At 42.0% G+C, this 24,458-nt stretch overlaps 1 long non-coding RNA gene across 4 annotated transcripts in view; it reads left to right on the forward strand.

Annotated features, from left to right (window-relative positions):
- LOC111759752 (uncharacterized) overlaps window positions 1–24,458 on the forward strand; it is a 207,723-nt gene that overhangs the window by 100,016 nt on the left and 83,249 nt on the right. For 3 of the 4 annotated variants that reach the window (XR_011647779.1, XR_009184092.1, XR_009184094.1), the window contains exons 5-6: window positions 20,622–21,041; window positions 23,724–23,776. This is a non-coding gene — a long non-coding RNA (uncharacterized lncRNA). The remainder of the gene's footprint in view (window positions 1–20,621; window positions 21,042–23,723; window positions 23,777–24,458) is intronic. The other variant, XR_011647780.1, reaches the window with a different exon arrangement.

The raw sequence follows: 24,458 nt of genomic DNA on the forward strand, positions 1-24,458 counted from the left end.
AGAGCTACAGTCTGATAAGGATGGAAAGAAGCCTGTCCTTACATCACTGGAATTTTCTCCTTGTGCCAGGGGCAGAGTTAAAATAGTGGTTACCAGCCTTGTTGCCGCCAGTGTGCGCTGAGGAGCGGCCTGGGGGCCTCCAGAGGTAAGGACGAACAGAGCACAATAACACACAGTAACCCAATAACACACAGTAACTGCTCTGGAGACACAGGTTGGTGGCGCAGGTCTGATTTGTTAGGGAAGTGCAACAGCTTATAAGGGCTAGGGTGGGGGTTGAGGGGAGTGTGGCATGCGCTGATTGGCTGGGCGAAGGGGACGGAGTGTATAGGTTGCTTGCTCTTGTTGCAGGGGAAAGAAGCAGCTTTCAGGTTGGCGAGCCAGCTAGCGCCAGAGGCCATCTCGGTACAAGCGGAGCCATTTTGCTAGGCTGAGATATGCTGCCTACAACACAGCCTCTTTCTGACTTGGATAGGTTCAAATTTTAGCCATTCTAAACATTATACTTTAGACTGCCTAATTTACTTTACTAATCAGTATCTGAAGCTGGTGCCCAGTCTTCTCTTCCTCTGCCATTTTTGGGAAGTGGAACTTCTGATTGCAGCTGAGGAATAGCTCCAAGATGTCTTGTGCTGCCTCTGGAAGATGGGCGCCAGCCTCTGGGGTGTGGAGTGTTCTACTTATAAATCTTCTCTGCAGATGGGCAGTGTCCTCCTTCCGTGCTTTCAGGGATGTTGGAGGATGCTCTTCTGGTCTCCTGGAGCCCCCAAACAGGTGCTTTAGTAGATAGCTCAGTGTGATTGCTAACTGTCCTGTAGCATGAACTGACGCTCGGAACTCCTTCCTCTGGCCACCATCTTGCTGGTTTGTCCCTGAGTTTAGATGTTTTATATGTAGGTCTAAAGTTTCCCTCTTACATCTTTTTGTTGTTTGTTTCTTTGTTTTGAACTATCTTTTCTTTCACTCCAAGGAGAGTATTTACCTTTCTCATTGAGCAGAGACTTAATAACTGCTTTGTCTCATCATTCTTTATGTGGTTCTTTTGGGGCTGTATCTGCTGATTGTTTTTTTCCCCTGGAGAACAGACCAGATTTTTCTAGTTCTTTTTTTTTTTTTTAATTTTATTTTATTTATTCATTTAAAAAAAATATTACATTCAAAAAATATGTCCCCATTCACCCCCCACCTCCCCCACCCCACTACTCCCCCCACAGTAACACTCTCTCCCATCATCATGACAAATCCATTGCATCTGGTGAGTACATCTCTGGGCATCGCTGCACCCCATGGCCTGTGGTCCACACCATACCCCACACTCTCCCACGTTCCATCCAGTGGGCCATGGGAGGACATACAATGTCCGGCAATTGTCCCTGCAGCACCACTCAGGACATCTCCAAGTCCCGAAAATGCCTCCACATCTCATCTCTTCCTCCCATTCCCTGCACCCAGCAGCCACCATGGCCACTTTTTCCACACCAATGCCACATTTTCTCGGTTATTAACCACAATAGTTCATGAATAGAATATCATTAAGTCCACTCTAATCCTTACTGTATTCCTCCTTCCTGTGGACCTTGGCTTGGTTGTATGATATGGCATGATATCCTGGTTGCATGTGGTTGTTATTTAGTTGTGAGACTTCTGAAAGATTGATTTTGCTAGTTGGGACCTCTTGCTATTCCATATGAATTTGAGGATCAGCTCTTTCCATTTCTCCAAAAAAAAAGACCATAGAGATTTTGAGAAGTATTGCATTTAATCTGTAGATCACTTTAGGTAATTTCTTGCCATTTATTAGGTCTTCTTTAATTTCTTTTCAGTAGTGTTTTGTGGTTTTCATTGTACAGGTCATTCATCTCTTCGTTTAAATTTATTCTCAGGTATTTTTTTTTTTAGGTGCTGTAGTGAATAGAATAGTTTTTTTAAATATATTTTTTATTTTTTTAGAAGATAAATAGATTACACAAAATTTTATGCAGAAATATAAGGGGTACCCAAATGCCCCACTCTCCACACCTCCCACCCTTCTCCACATTTAACAACTTCTTTCATTAGTATGGTAAATTCACTGCAGTTGATGAACACATTCGGAGCATTGCCACTAAGCATGGTTTACAGTTTACATTTAGTTTACACTCTCTCCCACTCAATTCTGTAGGTTATGGCAGGGAATTAATGTCCTATATGTGTCGTTGCAATGTGATTCAGGACTATTTCATGTCCCAACAATGACCCCATATTTTACACCTCCTTTTCCCTCTCCCTGCCTTCTGCTCCTCTAGTGGCCAGTGTTTCCACATCAATGATAAAATTTCTTCCATTGCTTGAATACCAGTATGTCTGTAGTAGAATACCAGTAAGTCCCCTCAATTCCATATTTTATTCCCCAATCCTGAAGATTCTGGGATGGGTGATGACCACTCGACCTCTAATTGAGGGGTGGCTTCAATCCTATGTGGCCAGTGAACTGGAGAGTAGGTGTTGGAATTAATGGAAATGGTGTTTTTTTTCTTAATTTAAAAAAAATTTATTGAAGTATATCACTCATACAGAAACCTATGTAAACAATAAGTTTATATTAATAGTTTTGAGCTTACAAAGGAAACATATATAACACCAACAGGACTCTTATACCTCACCCTACCACCAATACCTTGCTTTCTTGTTAAACATTTTCCAGTAATGATTAAAGGGGAACATCAAAATATTTCTACTAACCAAAGCATTTTTCCCCCAACCAACCTTATTTTGTTATCTTTATCTCATTTATGTATAAACATACATAAACAAGTGTATAATAAAAATTGTGAACCTACAAAGCAAACATGCATGACATATGTATGGGATCCCATATATCGGCCCTCCAACAATACCTTTCATTATCGTGAGACATTTTTTATAGATTATGAAAGAATATCGAGGAAATTTTACTACTAATTATAATCCTTTTCTTATATTTGGTAGGTTTTCCCCCAACCCACCCTATTACTATTTTTTAATGTATTTTTATGACAGAAGTTGTAAATTTAGGAAATAATTGTGCACATGTGCAGAATTCCCAAACAAATCCCTCTATCAGCATACCACAACTGTGGTGGAATATTGGTTACAGATTATATGATGATATCATCCAGTTGTTACCATATCCATAGTGTACATATGGCACATATTTTCCATATTGCACCATTACCTACACAGTACATCTTTGGCGTAAATGCAAGAATACTACATTATTACTGCTAATCACCATCCATCTGCCGGTCCAGTTGTGCTTTTCCCATGTTTGTCCTCTCCCACTGTATTGTATATGATCAAACTGTGATGTGCATTTGGTCCTTCTGACAAAGGACACTTGAATCTGTACCATCAACCACAATTCTCATCCACCTCTTGGTTTTCTGTGCTATTCAGTTCCTAGGTTATTCTTCAGGCATTTACAAATGTGGACTGTTGAACGAGGGGCTCGTTGGGGTAAGGACGATGGAGACAGACTCACTCCGGAGACGGGTTCATGATGCACGTCTGCTTTATTGAGGAAGTTGCAGCGTTTATATAGCAGTTTGGCTTACCGCTGACAGGTGGAGGGCTCACGGGAGGCATAGCTGACAGGTGGAGGGCTCACGGGAGGAGGGTGAGGTGGGGCTGGAGACATTTGGCTCAGTGCCGGTGCGCTATCTTTTGGGTGTGCCCAAAAGCGTGTGGACTAGAGAGAGTGCTCATCTAGTGGCTTGCAACACAGCCAGGCTGAATGTCTCTGCTGCTCTACCTACATCTCCCCCTCTGTTATTAACTATAGCCTCCTATACTAATTTCCTTTCTTCAGTTTTTTGGGATAAAGCTTGAAGGCTTTTGTTGATACATCAATAGACAATACATATGACAACAATTAAGATTCCTATTATAAACCATAGCAGAAGGCTGGGAGGTGATAGGAGGGACTGTACGTGCTCTAGCATTGCAGCTAGTAAAGAGGTGTTTACTCCGGAGGCTTGGGTGTTGTTAATCGATAAGATCTGGGATGTTAATAGTTGGGTGAGGTTGAGGAACTGTGGAGCGTCCGTGTCCACGGGCATAAGAAGAGGCGGATGTCGTACTGCGGTCCAGAGCAGCTGTCCGCGAGCGGAGTTTGCTGTGAGGATCGAGCAAATGAGGAGGAAGAGGGTTTCGGGTGTTGCAGGGGCAGGTGCCATACGTTGGGCTTCTGTGCGTAATGATTTGATGTTTCCCCATGTGATGCGACATGTGGGATGGGCAGGAGTATGGTGTTGATGGCATCGTCTCACAGGGCCACCTTCTTCTCGCCTTTCTTCCAGGGACAGGTTATTTATGTCGCCTGCGAGTTGAGTGACTGGGGGGTCATCTTTGGCGGCGGAGGATTGGCCTTCTCGTTTTTCGGTGGGCACGGCGAGCTGTATCAGTCTGCTGGGGACCCAGATGGGCTTGTCTGCGTTTTCTGGAAGGACACAAGCAGACCCTCATCCCTGTACTAGTAGGGGATGGGGCCCATTCCATTCTTGCATCAGGGGGTCTTTCCAGCGCAGCAAGGGCACTTTTGTGGGTATAGAGCGGAGTCCTCCCCAGTGCTTGTTGGGGGAGAGAGACCTTCAGAATTGAAAGAAAAGTAATTTAGTGTAATTGGGGCTTTTGTTATGATGTTTTTGAGTATATCCCTAGGGTCCTCCCCCTTTTGTTTTATTATATGTTGTTTCAGGGTGGCATGGATGCGTTCAACGATGGCTTGACCCTGTGGGTTGTGTGGGATGCCTGTAGATGTTTGACCCGCCATTCAGAACAGAAGGATTGGAAGGATTGGGAGGTATAACAGGGTCTGTTGTCTGTTTTTAAGGCCCATGGCACCCCCATTTGTAGAATGGCCTGCAACAAGGCAGAAGTAGCATGATGGGTACACTCACGAGAGAGAGCGGTGGCAAACACAAATCTGGAATATGTGTCAATAATTACATGAACATATTTCAGTGTCCCAAAAGAGGGGATGCGGGTGACGTCCATTTGCCATAAGCTGTTATGATGTAACCCCCTTGGGTTGACTTCTTGGGGTTGACGTGGTCCTGGTGGTAACAGGGGACACACTACGCGCAGGCGCGAGTTAGATGTTTGCATTGTTGGTGAGAGAGCGAATGAAACAGCCGCTTGAGGGCATGTGCAGACATATGGAATTTGGCATGTAAAGTGGGTGCTTGATTAATAGCCAGTGCAGTGAGTATTAATCAATGGATTCGTCTGCTTGCTGGTTCCCTCATGTTAGAGGGCCAGGCAAACCAGTATGTGCTCTAATATGTTGTATGTACCATGGCTGTGCTCTATTTTCAAGGATAGCCTTGGTTTGGGTTAACAGTTCATCTAGTTGGGTTTTTCTTAAGCGGAAGACTGCATGTGGAAGGCTATGTAGGGATTGTACCGCATATGCACTGCCGGAGAAGATATTTATAGGGATATTCTGACAATGATATAGCGCAAGGAAGAGTGCATATAGTTCTCCAAACTGTACTGAGCCGTCATGGGGGCATTTTGTAATCCGATCCATTTGTTTTTGTTGTTTTAGGAGTACTACATGGAATGACTTATTGGCGTCTGTAAAGACAGGGGTTTCATTTGGGAGTGGCTTGGACGGCGGGTAAGCGTTCTCATGGAAACTGCACGGCAATTGCTCGAGGGTGGAGAGAAGTTTGTGAGCGGGCCGATGATGATCTATTTGCCCAGGAAATCCTGCTACAAGCGTTTGTATTTCAAGGTTGGTTTGGAGGAGGTGGGTGATATGCTCTCCTGTAAGAGGCAAGATTAGTTTGTCTGGCTCCTGGCCGTAGATGCTTCTTGCTGTGTATTGTAATTTTCTCCCCAGTAGGCAAAAGGCCGTTGTGCATTAATTGGGGTGTGATTTTGCTGAGACTACTGAAGGAGAGGTGCACCCAGTATAGGGGCTCATTTTGACATAGAACTCCAGTGGGTGTTCCTTGGGTTGCTAATTCTATGGCAAGGAGAGGTTTATGAGGATTAAATTTGGCCAGTTCTGTGTTTTGCATTTGGGAATTGATATATTTTATGACGTCTTCAGCTTCAGAAGTGAAAACATGACGACTCGTGGGATTGGGGTCTCCCCCTAAAAGGGAAAAGAGGGGGGCTAATTTATGTGACAATAGGGATAGATGTGGTCTGATCCAGTTTATGTCCCCGCAGATTTTCTGCAGTTCATTTAATGTGCAATTTTGTGTTATTGTTAGAGATGGTGACAAGGGCTTGATGCCCGTATTGATACATATCCTAGAAAGCTGAAGGGCAATTTAGTTTGCACCTTTTCAGGGGTGATTTGCAGTCCCAACTGTTTTAGATTATGGAGTAACACCTTAAAACAGTTTGTTAAATGATCCTGATTAGGGTGTGCTGTGAGAATATCATCCATGTAGTGGATGATTTGGCAGTAAGTTTGCAATGGTAACGTGGCATTGCCTACGAAATTTTGACATATTGTGGGACTGTTTTTTCATGCCTTGGGGAGGACTTTCCATTGGTACCACTCAGCTGGCAGAGCATGGTTAATTGCCAGAACTGTGAAGGTGAAATATGGGCGGTCTTGTTTATGCAATGGGATGGAAAAGAAACAATCTTCTTGTCTATTATAAAAATATAACTATTTTCGTGTATAGCTGAGGGATGAGGGACACCCGGTTGTGGTGAGCCTATCTTTTCCATATGAGAGTTGATGGCCCGCGGGTCATGAAGGAAGCGCCATTTGCCTGTTGCTTTCTTTTGTATAACAAATACAGGGTATTAAGGGGGCTGGTAGTGGGCTCTAGGTGCCCAAGGTCTAGCTGTTGTTGGACAAGGATTTTGAGTTGAGTGAGTTTTTCATGAGGCAGGGGCCACTGGTCCACCCAGATGGGTTGTTTAGTATCCCATTTTAGGGTGACTGGTAGGGGTTTCATGATTGTCATTAGTGGTGGAGCAGTGGCCTTTAGGATTGGGGGAACTGGTCGGTTGTTAGGACAGTTCCGAGCTGAGGCATTTTGTCTCTGCCCCATAGGGTATTAGGGAGTTGTGTCAACACCAAGGGTTGGAATTGTCCTGCAGTACCGTCTGGGTCTGTCCAAGTTAAGGGTTTTGAAACTTGGCGGGAAGTTTTTAAGCCATCCACTCCCTGATCTGTAGGGGCCATTCTGGGTCTAGCTCTTTACTACTTAGGACGGAGATATCCGCCCCTGTATGAAGCTGCCCTACTATGGATTTTCCATTGATATCTAGGGTTAACCACGCTTTGTTTTGGGTGATGGGGACCATCCAATAAATGCCTGGATTTAATGGAGTTTCCTCTCTTACTGGTGGGGCTGAGAGGTGCCCCGCTTCTCATTTAAAGGCAGTAGGGTTTTTCCACAGGCGTTGGTGTGAGACCTACAGTCGCGTTTCCAATGGAGCCCCTTGTGGCACCTAGGACAGATTGGATTTGGCTTGCCAGGAGAGGATTTTTGTGACTGTTTTTGCAGGCATTCTCTCGCAAAATGTCTAGTAGAGTGACAATGGAAACAATTGCCTGAGTTTGATTTGGGGGATACCTTGAGATGCTGGGCTAGGGCGGCCGCCAACACGCTGGTGGATACCGAGCCGACGTCACGACAAGCTAGCACCCAGTCTTGCGGTGTGCCCTTGCACAACGGAGCGATGGCTCTACGGCATTCGCCCTTGGCCCCCTCCCATTAAAGGTCCTTTACTAGCATGTCTGCTGCTGTGGCATGGGTGACTTTTCTCTCTACTACTTCCTTAACTTGGCCAAAAAAGTTAACAAAGCCTTCATTAGCGCCTTGTACAAGTTTAGACATTTGAAGGGGATTTCCTTTTGGATTTATTTTTTTGAATGCTCTCAGTGCATAAACTGCATTGATCAAAATATTGGAGGGCTCTGTGGCCTGGACAGTAGGAGATGCATATTGGCCCTCTCCTTGTAGGGATTCTATGGGAATATTAACTCCAGCCCACGTTTCTTTCTCCCAGTATTTCAGCCTCATCATAATAGAGTGCTTTCCATTGGATGTAATCCCTAGTGGGTAATAGAGCGCGTGCTAGGTTTTTCCAATCAGTGGCACAATTAAGGTCTGCATTGAGGTTTTCTAATAATGTTTGTGCACATGGACTGTTAAGGCCATCCTCTTGCATGACACGGTGTAAAGTGGTGATTATTTTTTGTTCATGGGGATACCGTTGTGCCGGGCGGGCAGCAGTGGGGTTTACATTAACAGGATGGAAGTGGGGCCATGATTCTGCTCCTGTGATAGAATGGGCATCTCGTTGCCGGCAAAGCTGGGAGAAATTAGTTAACCATGGACTGCTGGTAGGAGAGTCCTGCTGAGGTGTCACAGGGAGTGCCCATAGCCCAGGCTTCCTGGGGAGCTGGGTTCTGTGGAGGGGGAAGTTGCGAAGTGGGAAGTGCTGACACGGGGAGTTTTGCAGCAGAGAGTTCCTTTGGCGTGGGGACTCCCAAAGCAGAAAGTTCCTCGGTAGTGAGTCTCTTTTTTTTTTTTTGAATTTAATTTTATTTATTCATTAAAAAAATATATTACATTAAAAAAATACGAGGTCCCTATTCACCCCCACCGCCCCCACCCCACCACTCCCCCCACAGTAACACTCTCCCCCATCATCATGACACATCCATTGCATCTGGTGAGTACATCTCTGGTCATCACTGCACCCCGTGGCCTGTAGACCACACCATAGCCCACACTCTCCCACATTCCATCCAGTGGGCCATGGGAGGACATACAATGTCTGGCAGTTGTCCCTGCAGCACCACTCAGGACAACTCCAAGTCCCGAAAATGCCTCCACATCTCATCTCTTCCTCCCATTCCCCGCACCCAGCAGCCACCATGGCCACTTTTTCCACACCAATGCCACATTTTCTCGATTATTAACCACAATAGTTCATGAATAGAATATCATTAAGTCAACTCTAATCCTTACTGTATTCGTCCTTCCTGTGGACCTTGGCTTGGTTGTGTCCATTCCACATCTATGTCAAGACGGGGCTTAGATTCCACATGGATATTGGCTGCAATCCTCCTGCTTTCAGTTGTAGGCACTCTAGGCTCCATGGTGTGGTGGCTGACATTCTTCAACTCCATGTTAGCTGAGTGGGTAAGTCCAATAAACCAGAGTGTAGGAGCTGAAGTCTGTTGAGGCTCAGGGCCTGGCTATCATATTGTCAGTCCAGAGATTCAAATCCCCTAGATATATCTTAAAGCCCAGCACCAACTACAGTTCCAGTAAAGTAGCATGAAAGGCTTGTGAAAAGAGATCCCATCTGAGTCCAGCTCCATCACGCAGAAACACCAGCTCCAAAGAAGGGCCAACTGACATGGCAGTGAACTCCATCTGCCATGACCATAGAAACTGTGGGTCTCTTTAGCCCTCAAAAGAACCAATACCTGGGGTTGTATCTACTTTATCTGTCTCTGAGACTCTGCTCAGGTGTGCATAAGGGCAATCCTTCTGACAACCTCCAGACTCTTTTTGAGAGACTCATTGCCATATAAATTCATTTGTCCTTTCCATTTCCCCCTTACTTTAGGTCAAAGAGCATTTTTGACTCCTGTTATTATATGTAGACAGGGATGGTAGCGAGTCTCTTATTGGGTGGCTCTGCCTCGTCTTAGCGTCAGGTGGTGCTGGGGGGCTGGTAGCATTGGTGTTTGTGCTGATGGCCCCCACAAATTCCAATAGAGGAGAGTATACGGCATTAGTATCGGGCGGTGTAGTTGAGCCCCACAACTGTGTGGGGGTTAAGGTATATAAGGCGGCGCTGCTGGGGAGCAGTCTGCAGGCATTATATCAGGGATAGGGGCTGGTTCATCTTCCGGAGCCCCCGTAAGGCAAGCATGAATAGCTAGGAGCACAGGGATAAGGCTGAGAGGGAATGTTTTGTTTTCATGACCCTCTGCAGAGCACACGTGCTTTAACAGTTTAGCCCAAGTCTGAGGGTACCATAGAGACGCAGTCGAGAGCCAGGGATTGAGGTTGACTGTCATATCCCAGTACTGGTTTCATATCCCAGTACTGGTTAAGTTCTTTTTCTGATATTTTAATATGCCTACTTGCCAAGAGAGTGGGCAGGGCTCGAGCCTGCGGAGTCTGAGGGGAGGAGGGGAGGTTACCCATGGCAAGGATCACTTACCCGAGTCATAGACGGCAGGAGCATCGGCTGCAACGAGTCCCTGTTTGGGTGCCACTTGTTGAATGAGGGGCTCGTTGGGGTAAGGATGACGGAGACAGACTCACTCCGGAGACGGGTTCGTGATGTACGTCTGCTTTATTGAGGAAGTTGCAGTGTTTATATAGCGGTTTGGCTTACGGGGCATAGCTGATAGGTGGAGGGCTCACAGGAGGAGGGTGAGGCAGGGCTGGAGACATTTGGCTCAGTGCTGGTGCGCCATCTTTTGGGTGTGCCCAAAAGCGTGTGCACTAGAGAGAGTGCTCATCTAGTCGCTTGCAACACAGCCAGGCTGAATGTCTCTGCTGCTCCACCTACAGTAGACTACCGTTTTCAGCCACATCCCCATTTATGAACTGGCTGTTACTAGCTAGGTGTTACTATCCACTCTATACATTTCCACAGTTTTACAGTAAAGCTAATGAAATCTTCTATATACAGTAAGTATCAGTAGGCCATTTTAGTCCTAGTCTTGTCTCCTTTAAGAAACCACCACCTAGTATTTATAGTAAATATTACCAGAGGAATCATGTGAGATCTAGGAGAAAGCATATTAGACTCCTGTAAGCTCTGTAGAGTTATAACAGTAAGAAAAGTAGAGTACCTATAATGAGACAGTAAACTGAATATGGGGAGGAATATGGTGTGAATTAAAAGGCTAGTGTGTTCAGGAGAGAGGGAAAGAGAAAAGAAAGGATAATAACATAAAGAGTCAATATAAGACAAACCAGAACAAAGGTATTAGAAATAAAAAGTCAGAAAAATAGGGGGCCAAACAAAGAGAGGTGTAATGTAAGAGAAACAATAAATGATGGAGGATAGAAAGATGTAGCGGAAAGGGGATAATGTTGGTGGCCAAAATCAATACACACAGAAAAGAGGAAATGGAGGATGAGGAAATACAACAAATGTGAAGTGCTCCCTGCAGAACCTAATATAAAAAAAGTTTAAAGGAAGAGAAAGAAAAAAGAAAGGGATGGAGGGAGCAAGTAAGGAAAAAAAAAGAAAGAAAAAAGGGCCTTGGGGGGATAAAGAGGAAGGAAAAACAAGAGGACAAACCAACAAAATACCAGACAAAGTTTCAAGCAAGGAATCCTCTTTGCAGTTAAATAAAATGCTTGGGAATCTGACATTCCCCCTTTCTCCCTTCCTCACTTCCCTCTCTCCCAAGGCAGCAGGACAGCTGCCTGAGAGGTCCAGTAGGAGATTCAAGTGGGTCCTCGTTGAACCAGCACAGCACAGAAAACAATGTCTCTTTAATTTCCAGAGAGAGAGCACCCACACCTGACCAGGAACCCCAAGTATGCTATTGGAATATTTTCTGAATGTAACATTTAAAAAAAAAAATAAGGAAAAAGTATATATATAGGGATCAGGGAAGCGGCTATACCTCAGTTGATTGGGCTCCTGTCTACCATATGAGAGGCCTTGAGTTCGCGTCCTGGGCCTCCTTGTGAAGGCAAGCTGGCCTGCTCCTGTGGAGAGCTGATGGCTGGCACCCACAGAGAGCTGGTGCAGCAAGATGATGCAACAAAGGGAGACAAGCAGTGAACGGACAGAGCAGACAGGAAGCAAGATGCAAGGGGGGGTGTATAAAATAAATGATAACAAGTATATACACACACACACACACAATAACACCTATCACCAGGTCTTGCAGATATTTTCCTTCATTTTCTTACAGAAGCTTTATGGTTTTTGCTTTTATATTTAGGTGTTTGAATCATATTTAGTTAATTTTTGGATCAGGTGTGAGATAGGGATCCTCTTTCCTTCTTTTGGCTGTTGATACTCAGTTCTCTCCGTACCATTTGTAGAATGGGCTGTTCTGCCAGAGCTGAGTGGGTTTGACAGGCTAGTCAAAAATCGCTTGACCATACATGTGAGGGTATGTTTCTGAAACATCAGTTTGGTTCCATTGGCCTATGTGTCTGTCTTTAGGCCAGTACCATGTTGTTGTTACCACCCCAGCTAGGTAATATGATTTAAAGTCTGGCCATGAGAGTAAGCCTCTGGCTTATTAGAGTATTTATTCTGCATGTAGTTTTTCTCTTTAAATTAGGGTTTCCTGCCCTTTCTCCCTTGCTGGTTGTGCAGTAGGAACCAAGAATGTAGTTGGTGATGTAAGCTGTGGAAGCTCAAGTTTCCCTTTTAACCCCTAGAACCAATGAAGCTTCTTCAAGCTTTGTCCTTTGCCAGGGATAGGGACCGAGTCACGGGTGTGTGAAATAATCCAAGTCATGCAGGCCTAGACTGTAGTAGCCCAGAGAGCCTGATGAAGCTTCATGCCCCCTTCTCCCCTGCTTGGGGAGGGCATGGAGCTGCATGTGTGGGCAGCAGTCTATGCATTACGGCCCAAGATGACCGCAGTTGCCCTAGCATATTCCTAGTTATTCATTCTGTGCCAACCAAAGGTACCTGCAGTTACCTGGATAGGTGGGGCAGTACCACCAGTTGCCACCCTGACAGAGGTGGGACTGAAGCCTAGCCTAGGGCTGCAGGTTGATCTGAGTGAAAGAAACTATTTCATACCTTCACTGTGATTTTCGGTCAGGCTGGTTTCCCCTCATGCCGGGAGCAGAGTCAAAATGGAGGCGGCTGGCCTCTGTCTGACTTGGCAGGTTGATACTTTAGCTGTTCTTAATATTATACTTTAGCCCACCGAATTTACTCATCAATAGCTGATGTTAATGCACAATGTCTCTTCCTCCCCCGGTTTTGGAAAGTGGAGCTCTTGATACCAGCCACGGAATAGCTCCGGAGGTGGCTTGTGCCTCCAGTGGAGGATGGGCACCAGCCTCTGTGACGTGGAGTGCTCTATTTAAGAATCTTTTCTGCAGAGGGACAGTCTCCTCCCTCCATTCCTTCCAAGGATGTTGCAGAATGTTCTTCTTGTCTCCTGGAGCCCCAAACAGGTGCTTTAGACAGCTGTGTGATTACTAACTGCCCTTAGCAGGAGCTGACTCTTGGTGCTTACTCTGCTGCCATCCTGCTGGTTGTCCTTGAATTAGATATTTTATATCTAGGTCTAAAGTTTCCTTTTATATCTTTTTTGTTGTTTGTTTCTTTGTTATGAACTATCTCTTCTTTCATTCCAAGAGTATTTACTTTCCCACTGAAGAGAGATTTAATAACTGTTTTGTCTGATAATTCCTTCTATGGTTCTTTTGGGACTGATCTGTTTGATTGTTTTTTTCCCCTGGAGAATAGGTGACGTTTTTCCAGTTGTTTATATGGTATGTTGTACAATTTGGGATGATATTTCTGGTTGCATGTGCTTATTATATACTTACAAACTTCTGAAAGATTGTTTTGACTAGTCGTGGCCTCTTGGTATTCCATATGAATTTGAGGATCGACTTTTTTCATTCCTACAAAACAATGCTGCAGAAATTTTGATAGGTATCATATTTAATCTGTAGATCGTTTTAAGTAGTAATGGTATTGTAACAATATTAAATGTGAAATGTGGACACACTATATCTTGACATTTATTTAGGTCTTTAATTTCTTTCTTTAGTTTTCATTGTATGTTCATTGTATAGTTCATTCTTTTAATTTAAATTTATTTTCAGGTTTTTTTTCTTTTAGATGCTATAGTGAATGGAATTAAAAAAATTTTTTTTTCAAAATACTTAGGTTTCGCAAAATGTTAAAAAATATAAGGAATTCCCAAATGCCCCGTTCCCCACACCTCACACCCTTCCCCACAATAACACCTTCTTTCATTAATGTGGCACATTCATTGCAGTTGATGAGCACATTTGGAGCTTTGCCACTAAGCATGGATTATAGTTTAGATTGTAGTTTACATTCAATTCTGTAGGTGGTGGAAGGTATATATGGGTTGTATTTGTCATAGCAGTGTCATTCAGGACAACTCCATGTCCCAGAAATGCCCCCATATTGTACCTCTTTTTCCTTCTCCCTGCCTTCAGCACCTCCAGTAGCCACTACCTCCACATCAATGATATAATTTCTTCCACTGCTAGAATACCAATAAGTCTATAGCAGAATACCAGTAAGTCCTCTCTGTTCCATATTTTATTTCCCAGTTCTGAGGGTTCTGGGGTGAGGATACGTATTTCATCTCTAATTGAGAGGTGGCTTCAGTCCCATATGGGTGATGGATGGAACTGTGATGCTTGCAGTTGTAGACTCTCAGTTCCTCTGAGTGGTGGTTGTCCATCCTCACCTCCCTGTTTGTTGTCCAGGGTGAGGCCAATGAACTGGACAGCAGATGTTGCAACTAACGGAATTAGTTTTTAATGCACATTTCAGATTGTTCTTTCCTGGTATGAAAAAACAAAACTGATTTTTTAAGAGTTTATCTTGTACCCTGCACCGTCACTAAATTTATTTTCTGTAGTAGTTTTCTTGTGACTCCTTTGGGATTTTCATTATGGAAGGCCATACCATCAGAGAGAAGTGTTAGTTTTACTTTTTCATTTCTGATTTCAATGCCTTTTTCTTTTTTTGCCTAATTACCCTGCCAGGAACTTTGAGTATAATTTTGAATAGAAGTGATAAAAGTGGGCAACGTTGCCTTGTTCCTGATCACAGGTTTCAGTCTTTCATTGCAAGTTTTCATTCTTTCTTATATTGACTACGATGTTTGCTGTGAGTTTTTTGTGTTTATCATGTTTTGGTTGTTACCTTTTATTCCTATTTTTCTGAGTGATATTATTATGAAATCTTGGTAGATATCATCAGAAGCTTTCTCTGTGCTATTAAAGTGATCATATGGATTTTTTCTTCTTGGGATAAGTCACCCTTGGTCATGCGGTATAATCCTTCTAATTTATGTTGTTGGATTTGATTTTCCAGTGTTTTGTTGAGATTTTGCTTCATTAGAGAAGTTGTTCTATTACTTTCTTTTGATGTCTCTATCTGGTTTGGGTATCACAGTAATACTAGCCTCATAGAATGAATTAGGAAGACTCCCGACCTCTTCGTTTCTTTTGGAAGGCTTTGTGAAGGATTTGTGTTAATTCTTGTTTGAGTGCTTGGTACAATTCTCTCTAAAGCCATCTGGTCTTGGACCTTTCCTTGTTGGGAGGTTTTTGATTATTCAATCTTTTTGCTTTTATAGGTCTCTGAAGATCTTTTATTTCTTCTTGAATCAGTGCAGGTTATTTTTATGTTTCTAGGAATTTGTTCATATCCTCTAGGTTATCTAGTTTGTTGGCATATGAATGTTCATAATATTCTCTTATAACCCTTTTAATTTCCACTAGATCAGTGATAATATTCCCACTTTCACTCCTTAAATAGTTATTTGCATCTTCTTTCATTTCTCTTCGTTTGGATAAAGCTTTGCCAATTTTATTAATCTTTTGAAAGAACTAAATTTTGGTTTCATTGATCCTCTCAATTGTTTTTCTGTCCTTTATCTCACTTATCTCTACTCTAATCTTTATTATTTTATTTCCTTCCTCCTAGTAATGTTAAGTTTGACTTATTCTTCTTTCTTCAAGATAGGAAGTTAGGTTATTGGTTTGATGCCATTCATTCTTAATGTAGAAATTTATAGCTATAAGTTTCCCCTGTAGCTATAAGGGGCAGTGCCTTGCTCCTTCCCATAGGTTTTTGCATGTTTTTTTTTTTTTAATAAGAATTTTCTGATTTCTCTTGTAGGTGGGTTTCAGAAAATTATCCTGTTGGATATTTAAAAATGGGTCATATATCTTTCACTTACTTGTATAATTCCAGTTTTCCTTCTGTTATTGATTTTTTTCTTTAAATATTTCTCTCTCCCCCTGTGCAGCATTTTTGCTTGCTGTCTACTCTGTGTGTCCTTTCACTGTGCATTCTTCTGTACCTGTATTTATTTTTAAAATTTATTTCCATACACACCCCCCTTGTGGCTTGCTTATTGTCTGCTCTCTGTGTCCATTCACTGTGGGCTCTTCTGTAGTTTTTGCTCATCTCCCTTTTTGTTGCCTCACCCTGCTGAGTCGGCTCTCCACTGCTCTTGCGGGTCTGCGGCATTATGCAGCGCTTGCCGATGAGCCTGCCTTCACAAGGAGGCCCTGGCACTTGAACCCAGGACCTCCCATGTGGTAGATGGGAGCCCAAGTGATTGAGCCACAGCCACTTCCCCGTTACTGATTTTTATATAAATCAATTGTGGTAGAAGAGAAGCTTTGTGTAATTTCAGTCTTTTAATTTTTATTGTCTTATATCTTAACATACGGTCTAGCCTGGAGAATGATACAAGGATAGTTTAGAAGAATGTGTATTCTTCTGTTGTTGGGAGGCATTCTATATATGTTTGTTAAGTGCAGTTTATAATATTGTTGACTTCCTCAGTTTCCTTTCTAATACTCTGTCTTGATGGTTGATTCATTCTTGAAAGTGGTATTTTGAAGTCTCCTAGTATTATTGTATAACTATTTATTCTTTCAGTTTTGCCAGTGTTGTTTCATGTATTTTGCGGCTCCTGTGCATATATGTTGGTGATTGTTGCACCTTCTTGTTGGATTGACCCTTTTCTTAGTATATAGTTCTCTCCATTTCCTTTTGTTCTGAGTTTGGACTTCGAGGCTGTTTTTTTCTGATAGTAGGATAGCTACCCCAGGTCTCTTCTCATTACTCTTTGTACATAATATTTTTATTCATCTCAGAACTTTCAGAGTATTCGTTTCTTTGGATCTAAAGTGAGTCTCTTCAAAATAACAGGGTGTTTGAAGTATTTTTTTTAAATACATTCTGCCAATACGTGTCTTTTAATTGGTGACTTTATTGTTTTTATTATTTTTTGAAGATACTTAGATTACGTAAATGTTATATAAAAAATAGTATGGGTTGGAGGAAAAAGACATCAAATGTAAGAGAAGGAATATAGTTGGTAATAATATTTTGACGATGCTCTTGAATAGTTTGTAATAAATGTTTGACACCAATGCAGAGAGTTTGTGGAGGGGTGATGTATGAGACCCCTGGGTGATGTTATGTGTGTTTATTTTTTAAGTTCGCAGTCTTCACTATACACGTATTGTGTGTATGTGTATGAGTGATATACTTCAATAAAAAATATACATACAAAAAATGTATACATACAAAAAGTATTGGGAAATACTTTGGTAGTAATATTTTGACAGTGCTCTTTAATCATTAGTTTAAAAGGTTTAACAAAAATGTAAGGTGTTGGTGGTAGGGTGACTTATGAGAGTCCTGTATGATCTTATATACATTTGTTTTGTAAGTTCACAACTATTACTATACACTTCCTGTTTATGTATGTTTGTGGGTGTGTGATATATTTCAGTAAATATATTTTTAAAAATACAGAGTTTTCCCATATACCCCACTCCCTATACCTCTCACATTTCCCCCCATTAACAGCATTCTTCATTAGTATGGTATATTTGTTACAATTGATGAATACATTTTAGAGCATTGCCTCTAAGCATGGATTATAGTTGACATTGTAATTTACACTTTCTCCCAAACAATTTTAAAGATTATATCAAGATATATAATGGCCTATAACTGTGATTGTGATGTCATTCAGGGCAATTTCCAAGTCCCAAGTATAACCCTATATTGAACCTGTTTTTCCCTCTCCCTGACTTCAGAAACTCCAATGGCCACTGCTTCCAAATCAAGGATATAAATTTTTCTATTGCTAGAATCACAAATAGTCTATAGTAGGATACCTCTAAGTCTACGTTAGTCCATAAGTTCTATTCCCATTCCTGAAGATTCTGGGATGGTCATGCCCATTCCACCTCTAATTGAGAGGGGGCTTCACTCCCATGAAGCAGATGAATGGAGCTATGTAATTTACAGTTGTAGACTCTATGTTCCTTGAGATGTTTGTTGTCCATCTTCATCTCCTTTTTAGTTGTACTGGGTGAGTCCAATGAGCTGTGAGTAGGTGTTTGCAACTCTGTTGTGATTCAAAGCCCAGGTTGGACATGGACAGCCCAAAAAACTTAGGTCTCTTGCAAGTACACCTTATAATCTATTTATTTTGAAGCAATTACTTTGAAAAGCAGGATTTATTTAGGCATTGTAAATTCATTTCTTTTACATCTTATACCTTTTACCCCTCATTTCCTCCATTGCTGCCGCCTTTTGTGTGTAGTTGATCTTTTGTAGTGAAACAATTTGATCCCATTCTTTTTTTTTTTTCTGTATATTTTTTAGATATTTTCTTTGTGGGGTTATGTTGGAGTTTATATTTAACATTAGAAATTGATGATAATCCTTGAATTGACGTGAACTTACTTTCAGTTTCAACAGTAATAATAAGAAACTAAAAGTTAATAATTCTTAGATAAAATACTTACATATATGTATTTCAGAAATAAATTACATTTTGAGACATTTAACTGAAAATACCTTTGAAGCTAATTGATTCTGAAAATATATGCACATTTAAAGGTAATGACTAGATTTTGGCATGATGACAGCATTTGTTCCCTTTCAGAACAAGAACTTACTATAGGGGTGAAAATCAGTAATCAGATACAGAATGAAATAGAATAGGACAGGTGCAATAAAGGTAGTGAGAACAAAGACCAATATTTAAGACTGGGAGAAATATGGAGCCAGGAAATACCCATAAGTTAGCTGCCATATTTATGAGCATTTTATGGAAACAACAGGATGGACAGCTCTGTGAGGCTGGGAAAGCTATTCTGAATCATACTACCTACAGTTTTAATGAAAAAAACATATGAAATGACCAATAATAAAAATACCTCGTGTCGCTTGACATGCAAAAGGGAATATAGGGCAAAAAAGGAATAAGTGCAGAGAAACAACAGTACAAAGAAATGAAATATCTTCATTTTTGTGTACTTTATGAGGTACTTTTTCAAAAACAAGGTATAAGGCATTAAGAAAATGAAGTAAGATATGAAAAGACATCAGATGAATACTCAAAAAATGAAGGGTCATAAATGAGGAAAGAACATAAAGAAAAAGGAAAAATTACTTTAAAATGTAATGTAAGCTAGAAGAAATACAGTGAATGATAATGCTTTATAAGAAATAGAAGTTGAAAAGAGAAAAACATATTGAAGAGTAATTAACAGAAATTGTAAAAGATTTGAGAAAAAGTGTCAAAAGTGAATGCTAAGTAAAGAAGAGCCAATATGTGAAGTCCATGAAAAGACAAAACCAAAGCAGAGTCCTGAAACAAGTAAAAAATCTATCATTTTTTTTTTTTTGGAAATAGAAGGAATGCTTTGAAGCTGCTTATTAAAAGTGTGTACTGAACAGTGAATGAGAATTATGGCAATATATTTATGGGCTTCAAAGAAAAAAAAATTTTGTGCATTTAGGAAAAGGCCGGTGGCATAATAGAAAGAAAATTACAATCTCATAAAGGTTTTGAAAAACAATGCATCGTGTCAGTCCTCGTCTCCAAAAAAGCCATTGGATGGATGGCTCAGCAACCTAAGGGCTTGTATGGAAAGGGTTGCTGTCCCTGGGTAGAAGTTCTCAGGACATCCTTCAATTCCTGTGCCTATTTTTACCAGCTAGTTCTTATCTCCACTTGCATGTTCACATAAAATATTAATTGCAGCTACCTGGTGTTCCCTCAGTTTTGCTGCATTTCCGGAAATGCCAAAAAGAAAGCTAGAAAAGCAGTGGATTCCATATGCACTTGTTTCGCTTCCCCTTTTTTGACCTGCTCCACATTTCCTCTTCTTTCTCTTCAGCTCTTTTTACTTCCCAGATCTCTTCTCTTGAACCTAGTACAGGATAATTTCTGGAATCACACTTGCTCTGGAAAAGTGTTGACAGCTGGGGGAGGGAGGGAAGGAAACATTTATGCTTGTCCCAGTTACCCAGGACAGGAAAACACCCAGTGGCCTGAGGAAAGCTCACAGGGAGGGGCATGAGTAGAGTTGGGGAGACAGGGCAGACTGTCTCACTGGAGCTGTGGGTTCTGAGAGAGCAGGGGGCCCTCAGCCCTGTGGTCCAGAGATGCTGTGGTGGACCTGGTTCATTCCAGGAGACCAGGTCAGCAGTGTTGTGAGAGCCAGTGTGTGAAACAAGGCAGTCAGTAACCCCTTCATACGAGTCCTCCAGAAACCTTGCCAGGCCTTGGAAAGTACTGAGGGGCAGCTGGACAGCAATCTCTCTCAAATGGGAGTCAATTCAGTTTTATTCTTAACGCTGGAATTTTGGATTTGGGTGAAGAGTGGAGGCTAGAAGTGTGCTCAAGGAAATACATCCCACTGCCCCTCTCCAGGACACACAGTCACACCCCTCCCCTGCCCCACACACTCACCAGCACACCACACAGACTTACACAGACACTCCCCAGACCCTGCACACAAAATCCATGCCACCTTAGGGGAACACTGATGCTTACAAGAACTGTAGTTCTTTCTCTGGTTAATCACTTTCTTTAACCATACTCCAATCCTCATGTCTTCCAGGAGATGGAACCAGAATGACTCTCCAGGATGCTCTGATTTTCTTATGCAGATTTTCCCTCAAAAGCGAGTGAATCCTGGGAAGCATATGTGGCTCAGGACCTCTGCCTACCATATGGGAGGATCTGGATTTTATCCCTGTGACCTCCCAGTAAAAAAGAAGAGAAAATGTGCCTGCATGTTGAGCTAGTGCCCGTGTCACGAGCTGAGAGCTTGCGCGGTAAGCCATGTGCCCATGCGAGTGCCTGTGTGGTAAGCCGAGTGCCTGCGTGGCGAGTGCCCACATGGCGAGCCAGTGCCTGCAGAACAAGCAGATGCCCATGTGGCGAGCCGAGTGCCCATGCAGCAAGCCAAGTGCCCATGCAGTGAGCCAGTTCTCACGCAAGCTAGTTATGCAGCAAGATGATGATGCAACAACCAAAAGTGAGTGAATCGGAATATGTACTGTTTTGCTTCCTTAGAGTCATGCCCAATTGCCTAAATGAAAACTCTCGAGAATTGGATCATGCTGTGTGGTCTTTGCTCAGGTACTTTGTTCTCTTGGTGCTTTAGAAGAACAGATGGGAAAGGGTGGTCAAGTCAAAGGCCCCATAAGCAAGTGTAAGGACATTTGTGGAAGGGCATTTATTTTGACATAGATCTCTCAAGTCCATTTGGCTTTGCGATTACAAAATTTTTACAATCAGCAGAGGAAAAATGTTGCTGAGGTGAAGACCCCTACTGTGTAGTTTATAATCTGCTGCTGCTTTTTTGGGATGTCCCTTTATAAAAGGGGTCAGTTTGAAGGTGACCCCACTTGACACTCTCCTCTCCTAGGAAATTGTATATGTCAAATATAATGCACATAATTAGATATACTTACTTGAAGGCAACGGAAAGAGAAAAACAAAAAAGGTAACATTTATATCTTAGGCACAGAATAGTGACCCCACCTCAGCCTTCAATGGGGCCACCTCATCTCCCTGGTCATTAGGAAGCTACACCATCATTTATTATTTCAGAGCTAGGTGGACAGAGAGTATCTCTGTGCACATTGGTGTTTAATCATGAATTACTCAGAGAGTATTCTGGCCTTGGATAAGAGGGTAGACTGGAGTTTTGGATTAACAAGTATAGGATCAGCTGCTGCTGGGCCATCTTCTTACTGTCAGAAGAACAGCAAGGACAGTAGGAGCAAAGAATTGTGAATCAGAGTGATTGGTTTTGTAGTTAATGGCAACCTAAAGTAACCTGTAATAATCAGCTTACAAATGGTACTAAAATTCAGTGACAGGGTCCCATGGTTCCTCCTGTTTGTTCTGTATCTCACCTAAATTTCCAAAATTGCCAGTATCTTCTCGATATCTTCCAGATCATTTCACCCTCTGTGGATCCACATATGCTGACCATGCATATACCATATGTTCTATAGGAATTTCTCTAATGAGTAATGACTTTGAATATCTTTTCATGTGCTTATTGGTAATTGGTATATCCTCTAGAGAATTATCTAGTCAAGTCCTTTGTCAGTTTATAATTGGCATGTTTTTCTTTCTGTTGTTGAGTTGTTGGTGTTCTTTTTATATACTGGCTATTTTAACCCTTTCTCAAAATATGATTTGCAACCTTTTCTGTAGGTTCTTTTCACTTTCTTGATAATGTCTTTTGGTCCACAAAGCTTTTGACTTTTGATGAAGTTCATTTCTGTTTTTTGTCATTGTTGCACATGCAATCCCGTACCTCAGTTTTTTCACCCAAGGAGTAGAATAGTTAATCATCCATGACGTATGTCTATGAGTGAGTTAATATATGTAACATGTGTAAATGCTCAGAAAGATTAATTGAAGATAGAATGTCTTGGCTCAGATCTGACTTAATAAGACTCAAAGCTGGATTCATACTGGGAGTGGAAACTCCAGGGTCAGTGCCCTATCCTTTAAACATGGCTGCTTTGCCAATACACAACTACTTAATTTTAGTCATTTCTTAAATTAAAATGATTCTCAGAAATGGCCTAGAGGGTCATGAGCAATTGTGGGCAATATGTATGGTAAGGCGGAAGGGTGTAGTCATGCAGTGGATGGGTATGACAGTGGCAGTGATGCTATTGGGTTGGGTGGTGCTGGTTTGTGAGGGGTTAGTGAGGGGAGGGTTGGACTGTCCATGGAACTGGGGGGAAGGTTGGGGAGGGAGCAGGTGAACACTTGGGATTTTTGGATATGTGATTGTAACTATAACATTGGGAATGTTATTTTGACAAATATGGCATGAGACAGTTACTAGTTTAGCTTGTTGGATGTGGGGAGCATGCAGGTCAGGGCGCACCAGGGGCAGGCTTCTAGGAAGTGTGTGAATGTTCATCTTTTTATAGTATGTTGTGTCAGTGGGTGCTGACCCACATAATGAGTGGTAAGGTGTGGTACTCCCATTCTGGGGAGTACTGCTATGTCCTCAGATAGAGGGGCTGGAGTCTCTTGAGAGCATAGGCAGTGCCTAGTAGGAGAGGACAGCGTAGTATGTGAAGCCCTCAGTGTTGTTTTAAGTAACTATAAATCTTTTCCTTCAAGGAGTAGAGCTTGGTGGTTGCCCTAGGTCCTGAGGGGAGAAAGAGGGAGGAATAAAATAGATGGAACATGGGACATTTTTGGGGTGATGGAATTGTTCTACATGATCTTGCAGTGATGGTTACAGGTCATATTAAATTTCATCCGAATTTATAAGTGTATAGTCCTAATTGTAAACCATAATGTAAATCATTGACCATGGTTAGTCGCAATGCTTCAGTATGTGTGCATCAATTGTAACAAATGTACCATCCACAGGTAAAATGTTATTAATAGGGGAAACAGGAAAAGGGGAAGATATTGGGTATATGGGAATACCCTGTATTCTCTACATGACTTTTCTATAGCCTGAAGTTTCTCTGAAGTTACAGTGAAAAAAGTAAGACTCTGGGGGAATAAGTGGAAGAACATGTCACTGAACATGGAAGACAACAGATCTTATAATGATGAAAGATATAATGGAAAAATTTTCAATTATTTCAGTTTTAAAAACTTTATTGTATTTGTATTTTTAAAACTATCATCATTTCATTTTCTTAAAAATTGTGTTTGATTCTTTCAGTGACTTCGTTTTAAGAGAAATTTTGGATCCCAGAAGGATTGCAACTGTTTCAGGTGAGGATCACTGGTGTGAGGTGTCAATGATGGGGGATTCATGGGAAGACGTTCACCAGCTGCATCCCAGTAAGCCATAGGCATGTGGACATATGTTCATGTGGCATTGTCACAGTGGGTAGACTTTCCCACAGTAACCAAAAGAATAACAAAACCCAGTTCTGCAACATTCCCAAATAGAACAGCAGGAATCCCCAAGTACAGAGGCAGTGGCTAGTGATGGAGGATGGACACTGATGCACCCTTGATGTTGATGACTCTACTTATGAACCTTTACTTTTGAAATTGAAGCTTAGCTTAGTATTATAGGCTGCCTAAGAGATTTATTCTGAGAACCTCCTTGTGGCTCCAGTGTGGCCCCTCTCTAAGCCAAACTCAGCATGTAAATGCACTAACTTCTCCCTGGTATGGGACGTGACTCCCAGTGACGAGGCTCCCTTGCACTGAGGGATTGCTACGAAGCACCAACCGGCAATTCAGCTTGAAAAAGACATTGACCAAAAGGGGTAAAGCATAAAGACAAATGAGTTTATATGGTTAAGAGACTTGAAAATGAGCCAGGTAATCATTCTAGAGGTTATACTTATGCACATCTCAGCTGGATCTTATTGACTTTCACAGTAAATATTGCCTCAAATAGCTGGGCTCCTGAGGGCTCTGGAGACATCCAGACAGTATAGAC

Source organism: Dasypus novemcinctus, chromosome 30, assembly GCF_030445035.2.
Source record: "Dasypus novemcinctus isolate mDasNov1 chromosome 30, mDasNov1.1.hap2, whole genome shotgun sequence".
Classification (NCBI taxonomy): domain Eukaryota; kingdom Metazoa; phylum Chordata; class Mammalia; order Cingulata; family Dasypodidae; genus Dasypus; species Dasypus novemcinctus.